The sequence below is a fragment of the Nicotiana tabacum genome, chromosome 10, assembly GCF_000715075.1.
Source record: "Nicotiana tabacum cultivar K326 chromosome 10, ASM71507v2, whole genome shotgun sequence".
NCBI lineage: Eukaryota > Viridiplantae > Streptophyta > Magnoliopsida > Solanales > Solanaceae > Nicotiana > Nicotiana tabacum.
In genome coordinates, this window is record NC_134089.1 from 30,336,860 (window position 1) to 30,346,671 (window position 9,812).

Sequence of the window (9,812 nt, forward strand, 5' to 3'; positions counted from 1 at the left end):
ACCCTGAACTGAGCATTTTTCTTTTAGCCAGCATTAGGGCTCCAACCCTGAACTGAGCATTTTTCTGTTAGCCAGCATTAGGGCTCCAACCCTGAACTGAGCATTTTCCAGTTAGCCAGCATTAGGGCTCCAACCCTGAACTGAGCATTTTCCATTTAGCCAGCATTAGGGCTCCAACCCTGAACTGAGCATTTTTCTGTTAGCCAGCATTAGGGCTCCAACCCTGAACTGAGCATTTTTCTGTTAGCCAGCATTAGGGCTCCAAACCCTGAACTGAGCATTTTTCTATTAGCCAGCATTAGGGCTCCAACCCTGAACTGGGCATTTTTCTGTTAGCTAGCATTAGGGCTCCAACACTAAACTGAGCATTTTTCCATTTTAGCCAGCATTAGGGCCCCAACCCTGAACTGAGCATTTTTCTGTTAGCCAGCATTAGGGTTCCAACCCTGAACTGAGCATTTTCCATTTAGCCAGCATTAGGGTCCCAACCCTGCACTGAGCATTTTTCTGTTAGCCAGCATTAGGGCTCCAACCCTGAACTGAGCATTTTCCATTTAGCCAGCATTAGGGCTCCAACCCTGAACTGAGCATTTTTCTGTTAGCCAGCATTAGGGCTCCAACCCTGAACTGAGCATTTTCCATTTAGCCAGCATTAGGGCTCCAACCCTGAACTGAGCATTTTTCTGTTAGCCAGCATTAGGGCTCCAACCCTGAACTGAGCATTTTTCTGTTAGCTAGCATTAGGGCTCCAACCCTGAACTGAGCATTTTCCATTTAGCCAGCATTAGGGCTCCAACCCTGAACTGAGCATTTTTCTGTTAGCCAGCATTAGGGCTCCAACCCTGAACTGAGCGTTTTTTTCCTGTTAGCCAGCATTAGGGCTCCAACCCTGAACGGAGCATTTTCTATTTAGCCAGCATTAGGGCCCCAACCCTGAACTGAGCATTTTTCTGTTGGCCAGCATTAGGGCTCCAACCCTGAACTGAGCGTTTATTTTCTGTTTAGCCAGCATTAGGGCTCCAACCCTGAACTGAGCATTTTTTCTGTTAGCCAGCATTAGGGCTCCAACCCTAAACTGAGCATTTTTTCTGTTAGCCAGCATTAGGGCTCCAACCCTGAACTGAGCATTTTCCATTTAGCCAGCATTAGGGCCCCAACCCTGAACTGAGCATTTTTCTGTTAGCCAGCATTAGGGCTCCAACCCTGAACTGAGCGTTTATTTTCTGTTTAGCCAGCATTAGGGCTCCAATCCCTGAACTGAGCGTTTATTTTCTGTTTAGCCAGCATTAGGGCTCCAATCCCTGAACTGAGCATTTATTTTCTGTTAGCCGGCATTAGGGCTCCAATCCCTGAACTGAGCGTTTTTACCTTATGGCGACATTAGGACTCCAATCCCTGAGTTGCGTTTTGTAGACTAGAGTTTTCCAATCCCCTCATCAATTCTGTAAGTTGATTATGGCGATTAATTCATGAAATTTTCCTAGGGAAACTGGGGCATAAAATTTCGTTCGTTTGTTTTGTTTGTCTCATCAGGTCTGACCTTGAGGCGCATGGATCGAGACGACCTACAGGGATGAGTCTTAATCCAGAATAAAGAAAAGAAGAAAAGGACAAAAAGAAGATGTTCCGAGGTATTGGAACAAACAAAGGGCGGATCACTCTAAAATTTGATCAAGGTCCCGAGCTCTGCCAGTCCCGTTTCATTCAATATTGCAGAAATAAACAAGCGCCCACAACTTGCGAGCATCAAGATTCGGATCGAAGTATACAAGCAGAATCAGCTAAGACCCAAGATCAAGTTGCAAAAGAATTATAGATAGGAATCTTGTAACTAGCGGTTGACAGGCATAAGTAGTTAGTTCAGTTTCAATTTCCTTTGGTTGTAATAAGGGGGTCAGTAAAGTAGAAGTGGCAACAACAACAGTAGTAACAGCAAGCATCGCAATCCCAGGGTAGTCCCAGCTACCAAAGTTTCCCGAACTACATTGACCTGATTCCTGTTTAGCCCAGGATATGTAGGAAATTTATGAAGCAGAGACTCGGTCAAATCTTTCAAAATGTGCTTCACACGGAGTAGTCCAATGGGCAAAATCGCTCATATCCGCTCACTTTATCTTTGCACGAAAACTCTTCGTGTTTTCGGACAAAGAGGGGAAGCTGTGAGCACGTGATTTTTGTTTACACGACAATTACTCCAAAAGAAATTAAAAAATAATAACAAATGGTATTGCTGTACAATTTTTGGAATTTACGTGGCATTTTTGGTGGTTATTTGTGGTCTTGTCCGTTTTTATTTAGTCTTATCAAACAAAAATACAAAAAATATATGTCGTGTGTAATTAAACCACAATTCGGTTATTAAAAGGAAAACCACAAAATATGCATCTTTTATTCTATTTATTGCCATGGTGTGATTTTACCTATTTAAATATTTTAATATGTGTGTAATAATTGTGTTAAGTGTTAATTAATGGGTCTTTAATTTTACTTTAATTAGGTATTGTGTTTCAAATTAGAAAATAAAAGGAAAGAGTACAAGTTGGTTTAAAGATCGGATTGGGCCAGTTTTCTTTAAGAAATTCGAGGCCCAAAAGCAGCCCACGGCAGCCGGTCCAAGAGACCCATCTCCCAGGCCACCAAACGACGTAGTTTGACACCAAAACTACGTCGTTTCAAGAACAACCCATCTCAGCCGTTCAAACCAAGTTGATCTGACGGCCCTCGTCCCATCTCCCTTACACATTACTTGACCCGACCCATTCCACCCTGGACCAACCCAACCCCTTTCAGTTGGAACGACACCGTTCCTCACCAGCTGAAAGATCCTGGCCCTCAATCTCGCTTCATCCAACGGCCAGGATCTAATCACTCACTAACTATATAAGCCCAAAACCTTACCCCACGCCCCCATCCAAACACCCCCTCTTCATCGTCCCAAACACAGACCTCCCAAACCCTAGCCGCCCCTATGCACCTTCACCGTAAACCCGGCGGCAACAACGCCGGTGACCACCAAAGTTACACCCTTGATGCACCTCACCACCATGAACATGGATCTGTTATCCCCTTGCCTCGAATCATCCCCCATCGCCTCGAATCTTCGTTTGAAGGTTCGAGCAAAATCCCGATCTACACCAACCCACCTCAGATTCACACCAGCCATTACCCTAGCCTCACTCGTGACTAAACCAAGTTTGGTTTGGTCCGAATCTACCCACAAATCCCAAAACCCCAAATCTGAAGGTTCGAACCCTAGAATACAAGAATTTTTGGAGTCTGTTTAGATTTAAATGGAAAGGTGGGGTCTAATAGACCCTAATCGAAGTGTTCTCGGTCGAGAACACCTCGATTAAGATCTGTTCAACCCCAAAATGGGCAAATCCGGTCAAAGCTGGGGGTCGACTGTTGTTAAGCTTTCAGAGTGAGTTCCTTTGTTCTTTTCCATTGTTGTTTAAACGTTTGTTTCAGTTTGTCAGCATGTTTAATTAATTTGTTTGATATTTCTGACATGTTCTTTCAATTCCCCCTGTCTTCATGAGACCTTTTATTTGGTCGAGTTTTTCTATTAACTGATTAAGTGTATGTGTGTAAACTATATAATCGATTGAAAATACATTGGGTCGATTAATTAGTTTCAAGTTTAACTTTGTTTTGGGCAGTACAATTTGCGCCCCTTTAGTACCATTCGATTCTGATTCCTTTGGTATGATTTGAATGTACGCATTGTAATTCACACAGTCAATTCGATACATGTCGTCAAACAGTTTCAGTTTGGAATGATAGTAATTTGATTCCTGTTGGTTTGATTTTATTCAAATCAGTTGAGAATTGATTACATTGTATGTTAGCCTTTTAAGTTGAATCAGAAACCACTGTAGGATTGGTTATAGCTGTAATTTTAATGAAATCTCCGAATATAAGTTAAGTGGACTGCCAGTTTGAGTATGGTTGAACCTTTAGAATAATCCATAGTGCAAACACACCTTGGCTGACATCTTTACAAATGAAGAGTCAGGTGTAAACTGAGTTTAATAATAAAAAAGGTTGAAGATACACATGAGAATGGTAGTGGAACCTGCTGTACAGCAGGGTATCCACTGCTTTTTTGAATTTCAGCAGTTTAAATAGAAGAAACCCCACGCCTAGACAATCCTAAGTGGAGATGACATCCTTTAAGGTTTGTTTTAAGCCCTGGGCAGCCTGTCTTTAAAGGCAGTTTTCCTTCTATAAAAGGGGGAAGTTCACAGAATAGAGGAGATCAAAAAAGAGAGGGAGGCAAAAATAGTTCTGAAAAGATCATAAAAGTGAGGGTTTCAGAGAGAAAAGAATTGAGGGAGATAGAAAAGAAGATTTCTGCTATTTGTTCTGTCAAACTTAGGTTTCTTCCTTTGAGTGTTTGAAAAATCAGAATTTGTGTACCATTATTATGTCGGATTCACCTATTGCTGCCTATTGATTAACATTAGTATTTCCAAATCTCAACTGAGTCTGCTGAGTGTGATTGATTGGGTACGGGGTACTTTTTTCATTGGGTTACTTCTGGTTTGTCCATCTGGGATTGATTCTGCTCTACTGTTGCTGCTGTATTTGTTGTTGTTACTACCATTCTGGTTACTGCTGCTGACTTCTCTACCTTCTTCTTCTTCTTTGCGTTTCAACATCCAGGTACACACTAGAACTTCGCATTGTTGTAACGGTGAAAGCATGAAATGAAAGACGTGAAGAAGTTTAATCATTTGCTGCGTAATTACAGCTTTGTAGATGTTGTTAGATTTGTGCAACTTGTTAGGTTGTAACTCAGTAGCATAATACAGTAGCTAGTTTTTGTACTTAATTGAAGCTTAGTCTGTTTAAGTATTGTTGATTTACAGTTTGTTTGGTTGCACGAATGATATAATCGTACAATTTTGTGGAATGCACGAGTTAGTTGGCATAGTGATAACTAGATTTCCTTTCAGCTATATGTTGCATGTATAGGGTTACACAATGTAGTCTTAATCTTCCGAGTTTTAACTTTATCGGATCCCGTTAGGCAGTTTATAGGACCACGTCCGAATCCCATTGGTAGTAGCTTCTAGTAATCAATTCTATTAATCTAGTTAAAAAGTTAGCTTAAATTTAAACTTGAAAGATGTCTAGGGTGAGCTTAGCATGCTATTTACCTTGCATGCAATTTCTTTTATCAAATTGAAAGCATGTTCAATAAGGCACAAAATTCCCCACCTCCCAGATAATTAATCCAATAACTAATAAGAGGCCAGAATCAGCCAATCATGTAATTTAATTAGCATGTATTTTCTTTCTTCTATTTTTTAGAGACAAACATAATAGAAATGTAGTTGCTGTAGGTTTATCCTTTCAAATAATGAGACGAGCCTCGCCAAATAAAAATGCAAATCGCGGGGCCCTCAATAATTGATCATAATGAATACTTAGAATTTGGGAAGGACTGTTTAGTGAATTTCACTGTCTTCCCCAAAGATAATAACACGTCAGACTCTTTAGGCGCGATTTAATTAAATTACATTCTTAAATTCGGGTGCGCATTTATGTGACCCAAATTCAAATCTCAACGGAGTCGAAATGTGTTAACAACTACGGGTGCATTGATTGTGATGTGGTTTGAGATGCATTTTCACGACGTTGCAATTCTATAAAAAATCAATGATAATAATAAAAGCGGTTTAAACTTAATAAAAGCACATAAGTCACAACATGTATTTAAATCAGATATTTAGCCATTATAACAATTTAAGCAACCGTGCTAGAACCACGGGATTCGAGGGTGCCTAACACCTTCCCTCAGGTCAACAGAATTCTTTACTTAGAATTTCTGGTTCGCAGACTTCATTTGGAAAGTCAAATATTTTCCTCGATTTGGGATTCAAGATAAACCGGTGACTTGGGACACCAAAAGCCAAACCTTTCCCAAGTGGCGACTCTAAATTAAATAAATAATCTCATTTCGAATATTGTCACTTAAATTAGAAAAACTCCCTCGCGCATTCTAACCCCTGGGGCAGGCGCGCAAAAAGGAGGTGTGACAACTACAACATACCGAAGTCTATAGGAAGCTAGCTAAACTGACTCAGTCGCAGCGGCCTTCATTACCCTCAAAGTCCTCTGCATCCTATCAATAAATACCTAAGGGTCCTCATTTGGATCTGCTCTAGTGAATATCGGAGGGTCCAAATTTATGAACCCTTGCATTGATGGCCCTATCTCCATGACCAATACCTACCTCCTGGTGTCGAGCCTGTGCGACCACTAATCGAGCCAGTAGCTGAATAACATATTTCATCTCCTGACCCGGTGCATCTGGCTGAGGAGCTGAGGATACTGGAGCTGGTGCCTCTCTGATCTCCTCTGGAGAGGGCAGGGTATGTGAAGTCTGAGATGGAGTCTCACTATGCGACTCTCCCCGAGCCCTGATAACTCGTGACGCTCGACTTGTAGTCTTATCAGCAAAGGACTTGCCGGGCAGTTGTAGCCTTCTTGGGCATCGTTAAAAACATAACATATAGTTAGGAAAATTAATCCTTATATTGCACGATCTAAGATAAGAAGGAAGGATAACATCCTATATATCCTGCAACCTCATATTTATAAGTGTGGTGCAAAACACACTCATAAACAAGACTCTACTAGACACGATCTGTAGACAACTCTAGGATGGAACTGCTCTGATACAACTTTTGTCACGACCCAAATTGATGGGTCGTGATGAGTGCCCAAGTTCTACCAGTCGAACACCCCTAAGCATACGTCTAAGATATAAACATAAAATAAGTGTAGGTCATGCATAACGTCATGAAATAAACTACTGATTCATATGAACAACATACATGGGAAAACATGTCCAAAAGACATATATATATATATACACACACATATACAGAATACGATAGGGCGAGCCGACAAGGCCGCATACTATCAAACGATACATGATGATCTGTAGACCTCTAATAGAGTGTACAACTGTATAAAGGATGGGAGTGGGCCCCGTCATACCCATATGTATACAAAAGTATCGTACCAAAACTCAATAGCAACTCCGGATCAAATGGAGCACATCAACTTTTACTGAGCAAGGGTCCTAAGATGGGGGATAGCCAGCCTGTCTACCTGCACCTGGGGGCATGAAACGCAAGCCCCCAGGAAATAGGGGCATCAATACGAATAATGTACCGAGTATGTAAGGCATAAAAATTAGTATATAATAGACATAAAAGAAACATGGAGTAAAGGAATCAACCTGTAAGTCTGAATATCTCTGTGAATCATGAAATATTTATAATGTAATGCATATGCCTATAAATGTCATATCATGCATAGGTATATGCGTACATAACATCATCAAGCCTCTGAGGGAATCCCATCATATCACCTTAGCCATTGTGGGCGAAATCATAAACGTAAACCAGCTAATCAGATGATGGTGTGTATATAACGCCATAACCTTTCCCCATACCCTATATACATATACTATATGCATATATAACACCATCAGGTCATGGGTCAATATACATATATAAATGGATGCAATGCATAATAAAGTAAGTCAATAAGATCTCTCAGAATGCCATGAGACCCATGAACAGACGATATGCTAGAAGGACATATGGGGAATCCAGAACATAGGCATCCCTAGTACTTCTAAGAATTAAAACATTTATGAAAGTTATGTGCTTGCTCATTTCGTTGTATCATATGGATCATGCCAAAAGAAAAGAAGGGATAGCCTTAACATACCTCAAGTCATCAATGCAACTCAATAACAATCTTATGACAACTAGCGCGCCGACCCTATAACAAAGAAATACATGTACAACTTAGATGGCGCTAGTATATCTCGTATCTCAAACGATAACTTGATTCTAAAATATAACGGGCAACATTTCCCTTGATTTTTCTGCTCCCTTAAGCCTACTATAGGCGCGACACAAACATAATACAATCAATAACTCAAAACCAACCTAATTACATTTCGGGACCTTCAATACAACAAAAACCCCAAATATACCATAACACACCCAATCAACAAGTTATCAATTAGCCTGAAACTACAACGATTAGCGACCAACCTACTACCCTACCACATGTGGCATTTCTCCACACCCTTTTATCCTTCCAAACTGCATAAATTAGCACCACAATAGGCCAACATGAGTGGACTACAAAACAGTTCACTAAAAGTGGAATAAATCGAACTCGCGGCGTCCGATCACTATCCCGTGATTTCTAACTATTAGGAAACCAATTTATCAACACTCCTTGATATTTAAGCACTTAAATACAAGAATTAGTCATTTTCATAACTATGAAGTGCCTTCCAAAACTCAAACTACAAAAAAAAAGGCAGAATAATGATACATTTGTCGCATGGATCGCTCTATGTTATTGCTTCTCGATTTCATACCCGGGATATTAATATTCTTTGAAACCCTATTAGAGAGATCAAGGACGATTTTAGTTTTCTGGTCGGGTGCTATGTAAAAAATTAAGAGAGAGAGATGACTTAAGACCTATATATCAACTTTTGAAATGTCAAAGAGGTGTTAGCTTGGCACCCTAGCATTGGCCTATCTTCCGACGCTTTTATCTTTCTATCCAAATGTCGTATGAATGAATGGTTAAGAGCATTGGAAACTACATTAGAAGACCTTCAATTTGGTATATAATATGTCCCAAAATACCTCATATAGCACACAAAATTTATTACTCAAAAAGCTCTGTTACAAGGCAAATTCTTAGTCGGTTTTTCCGCAGCTTAAATTTGATTTTTCCCAAACTTCATATTTTCTATCCAAACATCATTGTAATGACCCGATCGGTCATTTTGAGTGTTGTATCCCTGTTCCCCCATTTACTGTTCCTTTTGTGCTCTACAACTGTTATATGATTTACTGGGTTGGTTGGTTTGTGTCCGGAGAGATTTTGAAGTGAATTGAGACACTTAGTCTCATAATTGGAAGCTTAAGTTGGAAAAGTTGACCAAATGTTTACTTATATATAAATTACCCAGGATTTGAGTTTTGATGGTTCCATTAGCTGAGTGATTTTGGAATTAGAAGCGTGTCCGGATTGTGATTCCGAGGTGCGTAGTAGAATTAGGCATGAAATGGCAAAAAATGAATTTTCGGGAAGTTTGACCGGGAGTGGACTTTTTGATATCGGGGTTGGATTGGATTTTCGAAAGTTAGAGTAGGTTCATGGTGTCATTTTTGACTTATGTGCAAAATTTTAGGTCAATCAGACGTGATTTATAGAATTTGGAAATTTCAAAGTTCATTAGGCTTGAATTCGGTGCGATTCATATTTTGATGTTGTTAGAGGTGATTTGAAGGCTCGACTAAGTTCGTATCGTGGTTCAGGACTTGTTGGTATGTTTGGTTGAGGTCTCGGGGGCCTCGGGTTGATTTCGGTTGGTTAACAGACTTAGAATTTAATTTGAGAAGCTGATGAAGATGGATTTATGCTGGTGTGATTGCACATGCGAGCGTCTTGGCCACAGGTGCGATGTCGCAAGTGCGACAGGTGGAGCGCAGTTGCAGAGTAGAAGAGAGTCAGCAGAGGTCGCATGTGAAATGGGTTTTCCGCACCTGCGATTGCGCATATTTAGGATAGCTGTCGTAGAAGCGAAGGCAGCTCGATTATTTAATAGAAGCGCTTGTTTTTCCGCATAAGTGGACGAGCAGATGTGAGCCCAGGCTCCACAGGTGTGAGAATTCCTGGGCAAATCCTATATAGGCAAGGGTTCCGAGATTTTTACTATTTTCTAACATTTTGAGCTCAGATTTTGGAGATTTTTG